Source organism: Panthera onca, chromosome A3, assembly GCF_046562875.1.
Source record: "Panthera onca isolate mPanOnc1 chromosome A3, mPanOnc1 haplotype 2, whole genome shotgun sequence".
Classification (NCBI taxonomy): domain Eukaryota; kingdom Metazoa; phylum Chordata; class Mammalia; order Carnivora; family Felidae; genus Panthera; species Panthera onca.
Genome location: NC_138341.1, coordinates 85,611,811 through 85,628,609, shown reverse-complemented (window position 1 = coordinate 85,628,609; position 16,799 = coordinate 85,611,811). Strand labels below are relative to the sequence as shown.

The window sequence follows — 16,799 nt, the reverse complement described above, 5'->3', positions numbered from 1 at the left end:
GCATGAGGGTCCAATATTTTCAATACACCCCAGAAAAAAGTTGCTTTGTACCTACTGACCCCTGCCCAAACAAAAACGTCCTCCTCCTCCAGCTTCAGATCCCTGTCTGGTACCTCTGAGGCAGTCAGGTACCTCTATGGAGGAAAGAGATGGGGACGGTGGGGACAGCTAGCCATAACCCAGGCACCTAAGTTCCCAAGATTCTTCAGCCCTCTTCCCCAAGACGGCTCCTCCCCACAGCCTTCCAAGCCTGCTGGAAACAAAAGAAAGGTTGCCCGGTGGAAAGGAAGCAAGTCTGAGAGCCTAATGAAGGGAGAAGGGTTGCAGAGAGCAGGGATGTTTAAATTTAGAGACTCACTCCTCTGTCTCGGAGGTCTCTTGCACTGGCCATTTACTGGGAGAGATCCCCTACTGGACCCCACAGCCTTGTGCTACAAAACATCCCTGCAGGAAATCTGAGAATAATGTCCAGAAACCACAAGGAAGTGGGGACAAGAGCAGCCTGACGGAGATGACCTGTGGCCTCTCCCCCTTGCTCTGGGGGAGTCTGCTGCTGCCTTACGTTCTCTGCACTTGGGGGGCTCTTTTCAGTCCTTGCCCAGCATTGCTGAGGGGACCCTGAAGCTCTGTGGACCTCCAAGAGAGTTCACTGACAGTTTTAATTACATTTCAGACCCAGAGGGGATCGGTCCTGACAGTTCACTCAGAGAAGATCTATTTATTCATCCCTAGCATGATTATGACCCAAAACGTTAAATACCCCATGGAAAAAATCAAATTCTATTTTAGTCCAATAGAAAAAGATAATTCAAGTAGGGCTTTCATAAAAACGTTGTATGGCACATTCATAAATTTTGATTAAAAAATTAATTCCTCTTTATGCACTCTCTAGCATTATTTTAAAGGCTGCAGACCTTAAAAAATATATATGTATATATGTATATATATGATTTAATGCAAGGAAAAGGTGATGCCGCAGCACAAAAGAAATACTAGGTTTGGGCAAGACGTGTACCAGGACAATTACACCCTTCTCTCTGCTACATGTTTACAATCAAATGACAGGATCTCCAGAAATAGAAGTTTTAGTATCCGAACTCAGGTCCTGAGCAAGTATTCTTTTTTTTTTTTTTTTAACCTTTATTTATTTTTGAGAGAGACAGAGTGAGAGCGGGGGAGGAACAGAGAGAGGGAGACCCGGAATCTGAAGCAGGCTCCAGGCTCTGAGCTGTCAGTACAGAGCCCGATGCGGGGCTCGAATCCACGAATGGCTATCTGGGATTCAAGTGTGAAAAAGGAAGGCTGCAGTGTTTTCCCAGAGAAAAGCATTTCACAGACAAACGGTCAATGCACAAAGCATATGCCTTCAATGGAAATAAACAGAGGGATCAAGACCTGTCTCATCCTGGGTTTAAATGTACCCTGCCCACGTCCTATGTTTATTTAATGTGGGGCTATTGGCGTATTCAAAACCTCTGGTAAGGACAAACATTTCCAATCAGATCTTAAGTACAAAGATTTAAACCCATCAGGAAAGCATACACTCTTATGCAAAAACCACCTCAGACTGCAAACGCTACCCAGCACAAGGTCAGCTGGACTGCAGAAGGTTCTCGCCCAAGAATTCACTCAAGGACAGTCTACAGAGTGTGTTGCACACAGACGGGAATATACGAAACGCGTCTAGGTTTTCCTTTGAAAATATTTCTCCACTAGCACCATGTGCATCTCCCTTTAGAAACAGATGACGAAGAGGTAGAACCAGAAAGCAATGAACCCTGATACCAAACATATCTCCCCTCCACATTACTTTGGACTCCTAATAATGCAACATTTTGTCACCGCGAAACCCACAGGATTTTCTGAATTGTCTGTAACACTGACATTTTCTTTTTCTCAAATATGTTTTTGAAAAACCTGAGCCACAACTTGGGGCTTCTCCCCGGTCTTCTGGGGGCATCTGGCTACAGCACCTGTTTCAACTGGGAGGGTGTGCTCTGGGCTTGCGTGCCTCGGTACCTCGATCTGCAATTCTGGGAGCACTATGGGTCCTGGGGCCAGGGCCTGGCACAGAGATGCCGCCCCCCTGCCCCGCCACCAGTGCCGACCTTAGTCTAATTTAGACTTCCAGTGCCTGCTACAGCACCAGACACCGGAGGTCCCGGGCGGTGTCCTTCATACCTTAGCCCCACATGGAGGTCCAGTGGTGACGTCCATCACTAATGCACTTTACTCCAGGGGAGTCATGAAGGATTAGCAAGGGGGGATGCGCCCTGTTCCGCTGATGGCCCAAAGCTGTGTGTGGGGACGCTCAGCTCTACCTATTTTACAGCTGGCCACTGTTCCCGGACCATTCAAATCTCCCGAAGGCTCATACTGGTGCTCAGGGGATACCACCTCTCCTTCTCCCTGATTCACAGAAACAGAGTAACAGGCAGAGACGAGAAGAGCTTGTCCTGGTCCCAGTGAGACACTGCACTGGTGCTCCCCCTTCACAGCAACCCGATGAGAGAAATCTTATCATTCAGCTCAGGGACTAAGCCACGAGATGGCCCACAGCCAGAATCTAAACCTACGCTGGCCTGATTTGAAATTTTTTTATTAACATTTACTTATTTTTGAGAGAGACAGAGCATGAGCGGCAGAGGGGCAGAGAGAGAGGGAGACACAGAATCCGAAGCAGGCTCCAGGCTCTGAGCTGTCTGCACAGAGCCCAACACGGGGCTTGAACCCTCGAACGGTGAGATCATGACCTGAGCCAAAGTCAGACGCTCTACTGACTGAGCCAGCCAGGTGCCCCGGCCTGATTTCAGAGCCCTGCCAATGCTCTTTCTCCTCAGAAAAGATCACCACTAACAGGTAGAGCCTGGAGACTCAGGCAGAGACTGACTGCGCCGCCATCGGTCTGGAGTATCTGCTACACTGGGAGGCCAGCTTCAGCCTCTCCAATCAGGTAGGGACAGCATAATGCTGCGTCAAAGAAGCAAGCCCACGAAGGCACACAGCACCTTATTTTCAAAGGAACTGTTTCTCTTAGATGTTAATGCAGCAAAAAGAATTACTGAAAAACATCATCTGACTGGGTTGAGTAGTGCACACAACCAAAAGAGTCACAGGTTACATCAGGTGAGCATCACAACCCAATGTTACACATACCAAATGCACCACGAGAAACCTCCAGACCCCTAAATTTTAGGCCCTCTGGGCTCCCAAATGTCACAGCCTCATCTCGCCCTTTCTTACCCCTCTTTGCCTCTCCACGTGAGACCCCTCTTCAGAGCACATAGGCCCTACAGTGGCCCAAGCTGACAACCAGCTCAGAAGGAATATGCAGGGTCCCTGCCTGACCAGAAGGACATGGGGCCAGGCTATCTTGGTGACTTCTGGCAGAACTATGTTTCATTCCTACCAAGCTACTTGGTGGAAAACTTTATTCTGGTGGGAAAGTGCTAGTTTCAGACACTGAACAAAGCTATACAAAAGTCTCCTTGAGTGGCCTGGCTAAAATTCAACCCTGGTTTCTTCCCCCATGTGGACTCACACCATGCACAGTGGTCCCCAGTCAGGGCCCAGAGAGTAATGGAAGGCCATAAGCAAGGGTCCAAATTTCAAAAAGTCCCATGAAATTAGGATTCTTACTCAAGATAAAGCAGTCCTGAGCAGGACAAACTCCAAGGTTTTTTCTTTTTAATTTGTGTGTGTGTGTGTGTGTGTGTGTGTGTGTGTGTGTGTGTTTATTTTTGAGAGAGACAGAGAGATACAGCGTGAATGGGGGAGGGGCAAAGAGAGAGACAGAGACACAGAATCCAAAGCAGGCTCTAGGCTCTGAGCCATCAGCACAGAGCCTGACACGGGGCTCAAACCCACGAACCATGAGATCATGACCCAAGCCGAAGTTGGATGCTTAACCTACTGAGCCACCCAGGCGCCCTAACAAACTCCAAGATTTTCTGCATTGGGCTGGATTTCTATCTGTTCTAAATGACAATGCTGGTTATCAGTTGATTATATCTGTTGATTAGAAGTTCATTAATGAAAATGGAAAAAAAAAAAAAGAAGTACTGATTTCTAACTCTCTGAACAGCCACAAAGTTCCATCACATATGGCTAAGGCAGGTGTTTGGAGAGGAGGGAAAATGGGTCAGATTTTAAGGTCTGAGGTTTCTACGTTCTAAAATAATGGAAATTTCTGCCTTGTAGGACTGAAACTGTGGGCAATGGGGTCAACCACATATAAGGAGATCACAAAAAGTGGCATGAGTCCACAGATCAGAATGGGGTCCCAGGCCTGGTTCAGTGACCCAATGCCCTGTATGACTCTGTGCCTCTGTTTCCTCCTTCAGGACAAGGGTCCTTCAGCTCCAATTCTGCGGCTTTGACGTACAAGTGGATTTAAGAATTATCAAAACTTGATGGTGCGGTACCAAAAAAATTATTAAGGCTTATCTAAAATACCATGACAAAAAAGTCATAATGCAAATCTTAATATGAATTTAAGTTTTACAGTCCACTGCCTAAAAATTCTAACAGATAGGAATTTGATTAGCAACACCACTTCCAATGGTTTGTTAAGATTTTTGTTTATATAGTTGATGGTACAAAACTCCATTCTCCAAAAGGTCTGATAAGGTGTGTTACTCCTGAGATCTTCCCCCTTGTCCAAATCAGTTTTCGGGATCAGCCTACAAAGCCTGCTATCCACCTCAACGCCATAGCTAGACAATCTAATGACACATACAGGCATACCTTGGAGTTACTGAGGGTTCAGTTCCAGACCACTGCAATAAAATGAATACTGCAAGAAGCAAGTCATGAATTTTTTTTTTTTTTGGCTTTCCAGTGCATTTAAAGTTATATTTACACTATAATGCAGCCTATTAAGTGTGCAACAACATTAGGTCTAAGAAAACAATGTACGTGCGTAATTAAAAAATACTTCGTTGCTAAAAAAAAATGCCAGCCATCATCACTGATCACCGTGATTAATCACAAATGTAATACTAATGCAATAGTTGGAAATACTGCAAGCCTTAACCAAAACGTGACATGAAGACGTGAAGTGAGCAAATGCCGTTGGAAAAGTGGCGCCAATAGGCTCGCTCAACCCAGGGTTGCCACAAACCTTCAATTCGTGAAAAACACAATACGACCGAAGAGCAACAAAATGAGGCATGGCCGTCACATTATTAAAAGGCTCACTAGCACTCTTTATGACACGGGCCCGTTGCTGTCCAGATAGTTACAATACCCATAAAAGGTACACTGACAAAACTAAACCTTAAACACTAACATGCACTACTGGATAAAACTTGGGCAAAACCCCTTTTGTTTCAAAAGGCAGGATGGACGGACAGGGAAGGCAAGGCAACACAAAACAAGACACACAGACTCTAAAATCTTATCTGAGACAATTCTGGTGTGCCAGGTAATTCAAAGGCTTTTAACTATGAATATGTGTAAGAATTATTAATTATTTTGCTGAAGTTCAAGTCCTTTACTTTTGGGGGATAAAGAACTGAAAGAATGGGGGAAAATGGAAGAAAGGTCAAGGTTGACAAATGGGGTACGGGTGAGCAAATTCTCTAATTTTTTTTGTGTGTTATTTATTCTTGAATGAAAGAGAGAGTGAGCATGAGCGGGAGAGGGGCAGAGCGAGAGAGAGACACAGAATCAGAAGCAGGCTGCAGGCTGTCAGCACAGAGCCGGACATGGGGCTCGAACTCACAATCCGTGAGATCGTGACCTGAGCCGAAGTCAGGCGCTCAACCAACTGAGCCACCCAGGAACCCCAAGCAAATCCTATTTCTCTCTCCCCTCCCTCCTTCTCTCTCTTTCTCTCTCTCTTTAATTTACACTTTTTAAAAACAGAATCTTAAAAAGCAAGCAAGAAGGCCAGACACAGGCTGTTGTTAACAGTGGTTACAACCAATAAGCTTATGGGGTGGAAACAGGGGTGAGGAGTATGATTTTACTTTTAACTTTTCTGTAACATTTTTACAACTACGTCTTACTTTGGTGATTAGGACATTAATCTATTAGATAAAATCACATCCCCTTTCCCATTTCTCTTCATTGCATGGTTTTCCGGAAGGGAAGCCCAGCCAGGACATAGGGCACATGCTCTCTCCCCTTCCTCTCATCCATACTCCCTGCCCCCGGCACTAAACAAGCCCTCACCATCAGCCCTCCTCTCCATTCCGGTTTTGCCATTTCAGAACTCCACTGCTAAGATGGCTGCTCACTGCCTTGGTCTCCAAAGCCCTCTCCCACCTTCACCTCATCTTTGGGAACTTCCTGCAGATTCTCGCCTCCCTCCCCACCCTGTTCCAGTGCCCAGCAGAGGGCTGAAATCCTACCCTCTTTCAAGAGGCTGTTCAAGGCCCCTCCTCTCGAAAGAGTTTCTGGATACCTCCAGAGTCAGTTAAGCACTCTTCCTTCTGGGTTTGAATTGTGTCCCCCCAGATTCCTCTGTTGAAGTCCTAACCCCCAGTAGTACTTCAGAATGTGACAGTATTTGGAGATAGGATCTTTAACGAGGTCATTAAGTTAAATGGAGATTGACGATAATCTGATATGACTGGCGTCCTTATAAGAAGGAGAAGAGACACTAGGAATGCTCAAGCACAGAGGGATGACCATGGGAGGAGGCAGCAAGATGGCAGCCATCTACAAACCACGGAGAGAAACCAAACCTGCCAACACCGTGCTCTTGGGCTTCCAGCCTCAGAACTGTGAGAAAATAAATTTCTGTTCTTTACGCCAGTCAATGCCTGTGGTCTTTTGTCATGGAAGCCCTGGCAAACTAATATACCATCTCCTTCACTAGTTCTCATCACATACCGCAGAAACCTGAAAAACATGCCCTAAATGAATGCAGGAATGAATGAATGGAAGGAACTAGTCAGTAATAAATCCACCAGAAAACCCACAGCATCTCCCGGCTTCCTTCCTCCTGGGCACAAAAGGAACAGACTCTCCAGTTTTCATACACATATTCTTTCTTTCAAACCCAGTTTAAACACTGCCACCTCTGGGAACACGCTCCCAGTTCCCCTACATAGAAGGTCTTGCCTTCCCTCCTCAGTGCAAAGTCCTACTGCAACATTCACCATACTGTACCATAATCAGCGTACTTTGCATTTTAACGGAGATGTTTAACCATTTGCAGAAGTAACCAGGGTATGTCTCCCCAGGTACAGTAACACTCAACCTCAACACCTATGGACCTATAGGCAATCACTCTGCCCCAATCCCGACTAGGTGACTTGAAAGCAAATCCCACACAAAAATTATTTTATCTATACACACTTCACTGTGTATCACCAGTAGATAAGTACAACTCCATTATTACCCCTAAAAGAACAATTAATTCCTTAATATAAGCCTCACATTTAGTGTTCCAATTCTCCCAATTTGCTCATAAATGTCTTTTTAAGTTTATTTATTTTGAGAGAGAGAGAGAGAGCATGTGCACACATGAGAAGAGGAAGAGCAGAGAGAGGGAAAGAGAGAATCCCAAGCAGGCTCTACACCATCAGCACAGAGTGCAATGTGGCACTCAAACTCAGGAACTGTGAGATTGTGACCTGAACCAAAATCAAGAGCCGGATTAACCAACTAAGCCACCTCATAAATGTCTTTTTATAGCTGATTTATTTGAATCAGGATCCAAATAATGCCCATAAATTACAATGTTTTGTATGTCTTTCAAGTCACTTTAAATCTATTTTATTTTAATGATGATTTGTTAAAGAAGCTGGGTCATTTGTCCTGCAGAACATTTAGCATTCTGGATGTTGTAAATTTCATTTCTCTGATGCTGTTTTACATGTCCCTCTACCCCTGGCATTTCCAGCAAATGGGCAGTTAGTACAAAGGACTCATCAGATGGAAGAAGACTAACTTTTCTGAAGGGCAGAGACCCAGGACTGACCCTGTACTTGGTACCAGGGTGCAACCCAATTAATCAATGATTCAGTAAATGACAAAACAAATTGGAAGCACTAATGTATCAGTGCAGTCCTCCACTTCCGTCCTTTCCACTGGTCCCATTTCTTCCTTCCTTCCTTCCCTCCTTTTTATTTTAGAGAGAGTGTGTGTGAGCAGGGAAGAGGGGCAGAGGGAGAGAGGGAGAGGGAAAAAGAGAGGGAGGGAGGGAGGAAGAGGGAGAGAGGGAGAGAAGGAGAGAGGGAGAGAGAGAATCCCAAGCAGGCTCCACACTCAGCGCAGAGCCAGTCAAAGGGCTTGACCCCATGACGCTGGGATCATGACCTGAGCAGAAATCAAGAGTAGGACACTCAACTGACTGAGTTACCCAGACACTCCTCCACTGGTTCCATTTTCCAGCGGGATCCTCCCTGGGATCACAGGCATGGTGCTTCCCTCCACTTCTAGGCCCTTCAAAAAGAAAAGGTCCCACTCTACTTCTTCAACTGGGAATAGGTATATAATACTAAGACTAAAAGTCATAAAATAGTCGAAGCACTGAATGCTGTTCTTCTGGTTTTTAATAAAATGATTTAAAAAAGAATAACTATCTGTGGGGCAGATGGGTTCTGGGCAGTGGCTCCAGGTGGCATGGTTTCACTGACGGACACTCTTACACAACCCCAGAAAGGCAGCATTCATGCCCCCAAACTACCCTATTGAGAATGCTTCTCCTGTATTTCTCTAAAACAAGAGTCCTTTTTTTTTTTTTTTTTTCTACAAGGAACATTTCCATTGTTTTATATAAATCTAAGCCCAGAATTAATCAAATCAGAAATCTCAAATCCTTTATTTCCCCTGCCCTTCAAGTTCAACACCTCGGCGTTATTTTAGTGCCACACATTAATTTTAGAGAGAACACTAAATCTGCTAAGCCTGCAGCTGACACGCATGGGCATCACAGGATGGAAACATCTAGAGAGAGCTGTTCAGGGGAGGGTCTAGGTTCTCATTAACTCAGGATTAAACCACCGTATTCCTAAGTGAGTGAACTATAGGGCCTGATGCAGATTTTAGTACTCCAGGGATCTGAAGGGCTACTCAAACCCCATTTTTGTTCTAGATCACATCATTGGCCTTTTAAGAAACCAAAACGGGACTCTCAAGATGAGGGTGGGGGACATGATTTTTATAGCTATTAGATGAAGGTAGTGGCTCAAAAAAGACTGGGAAGAGCCCATGATCTTTGGCATCTGAGAAATCCCTGGAAGTTTAGAGAACAATTGAGCTCTGGAGGAAGATTTTGTGGGAAGGTTGTTTGTTTTAATTTGGTAAATTACTGGTAACTGAGAAGCCTCCCACAGAATGAATTTGTTTCTTCTTTTTTTTTTTTTTTGAGAGACACAGAGAGACTGAGCATGAGTGGGGGAGGGGCACAGGGAGAGGGAGACACAGAACCTGAAGCAGGCTCCAGGCTCTAAGCTATCAGCACAGAGCCTGATGCGGGACTCGAACCCACGGACTGTGAGATCATGACCTGAGCCAAAGTGGGACGCTTAACGAGTGAGCCACCCACGTGCCCCGAATTTGCTTCTAAGGAACTGTGTGGAAAAAAAAAATCTCACTGCATATTATCCTATTTCATTCATTTCTGATGGGTACTGAATACACTTGATTTGTTTCTCCCACTTTTAATTAGGGGTGATGCTCATATAGATAATATAGTATCCCCTAAATGTATCCCATAAAATTCCATAAAATATGGAATGAAAAGGAAGCTGGGTGAATTAAATTTTCCCATCAAAAAAAGGCTAACAGTTATCAAGTTTAACTTCCAGAACAAATTTATGATTATTCCAAGTGAACAGAAGTGTTAATAATATTGTGTTCCGAAAGTATGCTTAGCTACTTTTAAATATTCCTAAAATGGTCAGAGTGTGTTTAACCCCCATTTTCCCCAAATGCCAGATGCTTTCACAATTCTGTGCCTTTATGTCTACTATTTCTTTCCCTATACTGGGAATATCTTTACCCCTCCAGCTTCCCAAAGCCACTGTCCAGACAAATCCAACTCATTGCTCAGACATGAACTCAAATGTTCTCCTTTTGGGGACATTCTACAGGAATGGAGGATGTTTCTGAAGAAATCACTCTTTTATAATCATAAACTCTCCTATTTCAAGGCTATCTAGACAGGAAGAGCCTCCAGGAAAGGACCTCCACACGCTGAGGTCCATATGGCTTGGCCACATGGCAGGCGCTCGATAAAATGATAATATTCGACATTTATCATCCAATAAACTTTCACTTCCTTAATTATATTTGTAAGATCTGTTGCAATTGTCCAATACCCTACAGCATTCAGTGCCATCTGGCCCAGAATCCTCTCCTCCCAAATTTCAATCCAAGAGACCCTGAATCCCTTATACAACTGTCCTTGAGCCAGCTTGTGAGTGTGAACATGGAGCCTTAAATACAGATAATGATGTAACCATGCCAAAACCAAAGGATGGTTCTACTTAACGAACCATATTTCTTAATTTTACTGCTATAAATTAATTTTTCTAGAGTATTTCACTTGTTAAATAAATTAGCAATGAATCAATGAGAGGGAATGAATCAAAGAGTACTTTGAAATTCTAGAGTTCAAATATATATATATATATATATATATATATATATATATATATATATATATATGACTTCCTATGGCAGCTGCCCAATTAATGTCATCCATAAAGCCATTCAAATACTGTGTGTGGGCTGAAATCCAATTAAGTCATTTCTGTCTGAATATCCCCAAAGAGCCTCCTGGTGAGCTCAAAGTAGAAATAATCACAAATGCCAGATTAGCTGTGTAAGCACTTCCAAAGCTGAAACCAGAGGAGAGCGTGAAAATCTACAGGCCCAGCCTTTTAACTGGGCACAAAGGAAAAAACATTTCAATGACCACCTGGCAGAAAGTCAAACCCATTTCCTTGGTCTGCCAGGTCTTCTCAGATAATCTTCACCCAGTGTAAGCATCAAAAAAGAAAAAAGCTTTGATCCCTTCATTTACACACATTATGAAATGATAAACTTTCGCTCCACAATGCAATTTTGTGCACAAGAGGAAACAGGAAGAGATTTCAAACTTGCTCTGAATTCACCATTTTGTTCAACCAACCTTTTATGGACTAGGTCTTGAAATTAATAAACAATGAAATTTACAACTGCCTCTATGCATGTAATTTGTCCCATAAAAACATGCAAAGCCAAAACCTTTGAGAGGTTGAGGGACAGAACAGACTCAGCTCATGAGTTCAATTTCTCTTTCACCTTACAACCCATCGCTCAGATTCCCAAGTAGGCAAAATACAGAGTATCTTCAGGTTATGTACAATAGGCAACATTTGAGTGTTTTTACCATGTAATCCAGAAACGGAAAGGGCACTAGCTTGCCTATTCATTCTCAACAGATCCTTCCTAACATCCACTGAATTAGTATGTCTACAATTTGTGAAAGCTCCTGGTGATTACAATGCCAGCCGCAGGTAAGAACCACCACTACAGAGGAAGACGAGAAAGTAAAAAGGGCCAGATCAAGAAACCTTATTCTCTCAACTTTCAATATTCGAATACAAGGGCTGTCTGAAAGAAGATTAATCCAGGTAATGAAGTTGGCCATGCCTCTGCATAGGCTCTAAAGGACACAAGGACTTTGTTTAAACTGGATGCAAATCCCAGGTCTGCGTCTCACTAGTTTTAGGACGTTGAGGCTTCTACTTAGCCTCGGAGACTAGGTTTGCTTGGAGGCAGTATCAGTCACCTCACTGGTAGAATCAAAGGCATGCTTAGTCAATGAAAATGTGCAACATATCCACTATGTGCAAACACCGTACATAAATAAGGCACAGAACACCTGCTGTCCTTCTAAAGACCTCATTCTGGTGAGGGACCAAAGTCAAATATGAGATGACACAGCAGAGTTTCTTTATTTCTTCAGTTACAAGAAAATTCACCTATATAATATGTACATCAGCTAACTTTTCCTAGGTAACGTCTAAAACAGATGCGTGCTATCCAAAATTTCTGCTAATGTCTGCTTTACAATTAAAAAATTATGAGGGGTGCCTGGGTGGCTCAGTCGGTTGGGCGTCCGACTTCGACTCAGGTCATGATCTCACGGTTCATGGTTTGACCCCATGTCGGGCTCTGTGCTGACAGTTCAGAACCTGCAGCCTGCTTCCAATTCTGTGTCTCCCTCTCTCTGGCCCTACCCTGCTCACGCTCTGTCTCATCTCTCTCTCAAAAATAAATAAACATTAAAAAAAAATTGAAATAAAAAAATTATAAGGAGACAATCAAACTGAGTGTGTGTGTGTGTGTGTGTGTGTGTGTGTAAACAAACATAACAGCTTTAGGTAAAAAATACTTTATGATGGAACAAACAAGGAGGTCTAATCTCACTTTCCTGAGATGAATCTTCTGACAGAGGACCTACAAATGTCTCTCGGGACCTCTTCTCCAAGCAAAACCTTCCTCACTGGAAAGAGGACAAGGTTCCCTGAAACTCATCACCCCATTCTTGCTTCTAGGCAGACTTCAAGTTAAGTCACCCAACCCATACTGTGCTGGGTGCTGGACACACAATAGACAAGACAGACGTATGCTTTACTCCCACAAAACAGACTCAACAGACGACTGACTGGAAGAGCCAAAATGGGACTTCTGGATGCTGTCCATCACTTGTGTAAGAGAGGCACACAATCAGTCAGGGACGTCCAGAAAATAGACACACTGCTGCTAACTTGCATGGTAAAAGTGCCTGACCCCGCCATGCTTTTCAGGCAGCATCACACCTGCCTGGGGGGCAGGGCGGGGGGGGGGGGGGGGGTTGGCCTCTCATTACACCTGGGCAGGTGTTTTCTGAGCGTTGTGTGCTCCTCACTAATCCTCCTGCTCCGCTTCACCAGGCCGGTTTCAGTCCATCGTTCCAGCTCTGCAAGAATTCGAGATTCTTTTTTAAAAAAAAGTTTTTTTAACGTTTATTTATTTTTGAGACAGAGAGAGACAGAGCATGAACGGGGGAGGGGCAGAGAGAGAGGGAGACACAGAATCGGAAGCAGGCTCCAGGCTCCGAGCCATCAGCCCAGAGCCCGACTCGGGGCTCGAACTCACGGACCGCGAGATCGTGACCTGAGTCGAAGTCGGACGCTTAACCGACTGAGCCACCCAGGCACCCCAAGAATTCGAGATTCTGATTCGTCCTGGATGATCCCTATCACTCCATCCATTTATCATGGTCAAATCTGATACCCAGGTTTCCATCCATGCTGCGGTACAAATCACTGCCAAGGACAGCACACATCTGAGACCTTCACTCAGGGAAGATCAAACTAGCAGTCTACACTCAGTGGCCATAAGGCCATCACACCAGCTATCAATTCACATAATAGTTTGATACACAGGGAGATGGGCCTGTTTGGTGAACGAACTTTGGCTTCGGAATGAAATGCCAGCCCCATCCCTTACTGGCTCTGTCTTTTGGCATAATGGCTTACTACGTCTAAAGCTTAGGTTTCCTCATCTATAAAATAGCAGGAAGAGATGTGTTATATAGATGTGTTGTATACACTAAGTGGCATACGAAGTCCCAGGTGCATAGGGGCACTCAGAGAAAACACTACCTTGTTCCCCCTATTAGACACTGAAATGCCTCTGGTCATAGTGGGGGAGTGAGCCGAGGGCCACCCTGCCCCTAAACACCCAACCTTTGCATTGGGCCTGCCAGAGAAGACCAAGGACAGTCCCCCCAGAGGAGATGAGCAGCCAACTGGGAGATCAGAGGACAATGGGTGGAGGTCTCTGGAACTCCCCATCTTTCCTTTGGGCCATGAGCCACACCCCCTCACTCCCTTGAGCTATAGCAAAGCATGCGACAAAGGTGTCTCACAGGCTCTGTCCCTCAGACTTTCTCCTTTTCTTTCTGTTGATGTTGTACACCCTTTTTTGTATGTGTAAACAGACTATGAAAATAAAACACACACAACCATCCCCCAACCACGTATGGAGCACATGAGGTGATATGGGGTTAGGGGAGGAAATGCTCTGGTCAGTGGATAGGGTTGGGGGGACTTAGAGTACCAGGAGGGCAGATGACCACAGATGAAACCCCAAGGAGACAACAGCCCAGAAGGCTCCTAAAGAATGACCAGGGTCAGAAGGGAGGGCCCAAAGTGAGAAGGTATATTAACACTACAGACGTAAGTGGGTCCAACTTTATCGAGACACTGCTGAAATCCAGCCACGTGGCATCAAGAAGAGATGCTGACAGGCTCCCCGCTCCCAGCTTTCATCTCCATTCAGTAACCTGTTTATCGGTCTCTCCTGATCCTGCTTTCTTCTCCTTTTAGAAAATTAGAACATTCACCGGCTCCAACCTCCCGGCACTTCTCTCCTTCAAGGCCATGCAGAGAATATCAACAGGGATTCTGCCATCCACCTGTGAGTGTGCACACACCGCATCTGAACCTGGAGCTTCGAATGCAACGTGGTCAAGTGCTCTGCTCACTTCTCTCCTTTTGGGCTTCAATTCCTCCTCCACGGTATCTGTTTCATATGCTCTATTTTAAGGATTATTCTTTTTGACAAAAAAACAGCAACAAAAGCCCCTCGATGTACGGGAAAGTTGATGAGTCCTGCCTCTGCGACTGGTCATATCTGACACCAAGCACCACGCCTACCCTCTGGGTCCATCTCTCTAACAACAAAAGACAGGGGCGCCTGGGTGGCTCAGACTTCAGCTCAGGTCGTGATCTCGCGGTCCATGAGTTCGAGCCCCGAGTCGGGCTCTGTGCTGACAGCTCAGAGCCTGGAGCCTGTTTCAGATTCTGTGTCTCCCTCTCTGACCCTCCCCTGTTCATGCTCTGTCTCAAAAATAAATAAAGGTTTAAAAAAAAATTTGTTTTAAAAAAAACAACAAAAGACAGAACGAACATTTTTTTGTTTTGGACCTCAGAACGTTGAGGCTCGCCTCACCTCACCTCTGCCAGTCACACACATACATGCCACTCTCTCATTTACTCCCAGGTTACCCCTATCTTCCATCACCTTGCAAATTCAGGAATTGTGTGCCTCGGAGTTTCACGCACTAAAGAGGGAAGGAAAACAGACCAATGCAACAGCAGTCCATTACTCAGCGTTTACTGGGTGCCACAGACTAACAGGCTAAACACCAATCCTACGTTATCACATTCAGTCCTGACATCAGGATGAGGTTTCATTGTTCCCATTCGAAGCAAGGAAGTTAGCAGACGTACAGAGGTGCACGGGTGCAGTGAGAATCTGGAGCCCTTGGCCTCGACCTTATGCATGCCGACTCTCGTGCTGGAGACCACAGACAGACAGACTGCACGGGGTACCTAGGCTGAACAACTGCACTGAACCGTCTTCCAGAGGAGCATGTGCTAAGGGAGAAATTGGTTACGATCTCCGTCAAACACTGGTGGGAAGAGAGGCTTAACTGTGTCCTATGAGCATGGTAGTTCTAAGTGATACAGATTTCCAAAAGACCAAAAGTTAAACATACCAAAGAAAAGGCTTCAGGGGATTCTTACCCACCTGCCCTCTCTTTTTCTTCCCCCTCTTTAACCAAAAAAAAAAAAAATGTCAGGGGCGCCTGGGTGTGGCTCAGTCGGTTGACCGTCCAACTTTGGCTCAGGTCATGATCTCACAGTTCACGAATTCAAGCCCCACATTTGGCTCTCCGCCGTCCGCACAGAGTACACTTCAGATTCTCTGTCTGTCTCTCTCTGCAACTCCTCCTCTTCAACTCTCTCAAAAATAAATAAAACATTATTCAAAAAAATGTTGTCATTAACTGTTTTCAATCAAATTTCTCACCAGGCATCCTTAACCTGCCTCCCACATCCAAGAACACAGATGGCAAGACTGCAGAGGGGTGGTCCAGGTAAGGACCCTCTAAATGACTTCTTGCAAGGGATCTATTGTATGCACTTTTGGACACAATGGAGGGAACCATCTGCTTTCTACCCCAGGCCAAAACAACTCTGTGATCCTTGGGCCTCTGCCTTCTCATTTATTTATATAGAAGTACAGCGATGTGCTTTTTATTGACTTGCATAGAAGGTTATCTTATTTAAAATAATAGGAAGTTTTCAAAGAACTCAGCAGTTCCACTTGGGCATGGCATATAATGGAAAGGACTTACAGAAACGTTAGAAATAGGAACACAGAAACAGGACCAAATGCTTCTGGGAATTTAGTATATGACAATGGGTGCTGGCTGCAGTCATTGGGGGAAAGACACGACTTCTCAATAAATAGTGATGGGATACTTTGGTAGCCATCTGGAACGAAGTTGGAGCCACACTTCACATCCTACAACAGGATGAATTCCAAATGCATCTAAGGTTTACCGTAAAAAAATAAAAGTATAGAAGGACATATGGAAGAAATTCTTTATAGCCTTGAAGGAAAAACTTTTTTAAATCTATGACTAAAAATCCAGAAACCACAAAAGATGTTCGAATTCATCTACATAAAAATAAAAATGGTTTTTTACACGGCAAAATATACCCCAGGCAAATCCAAAAGACAAATAAAAAGTTAAGAAAAAAAATATTTGCAATTCGTGACACTCTTCCTAATTCAAGGAGAGCTCCTTACAATTGATTAGAAGACTGGCAAATCAAGAAAAGGGGCAAAGGAAACTGGGAAAGAAAATATCTGGCTTTCAGATAGATGCTGGACTTCACTTGTAATAAAACACGTATACCAAAGCCATAGGAAGATACCACCGCTCACCTATCAGAATGTCAGAGATCAGAAAATGTGGTAACAGCACGGTATCATGTGAACTTCCCATTGTG

The 16,799-nt window shown here is 44.5% G+C and overlaps 1 protein-coding gene across 4 annotated transcripts in view; it reads right to left on the bottom strand.

Annotated features, from left to right (window-relative positions):
- NCK2 (NCK adaptor protein 2) overlaps nt 1-16,799 on the bottom strand; it is a 153,740-nt gene that overhangs the window by 75,651 nt on the left and 61,290 nt on the right. The window lies entirely within an intron of this gene.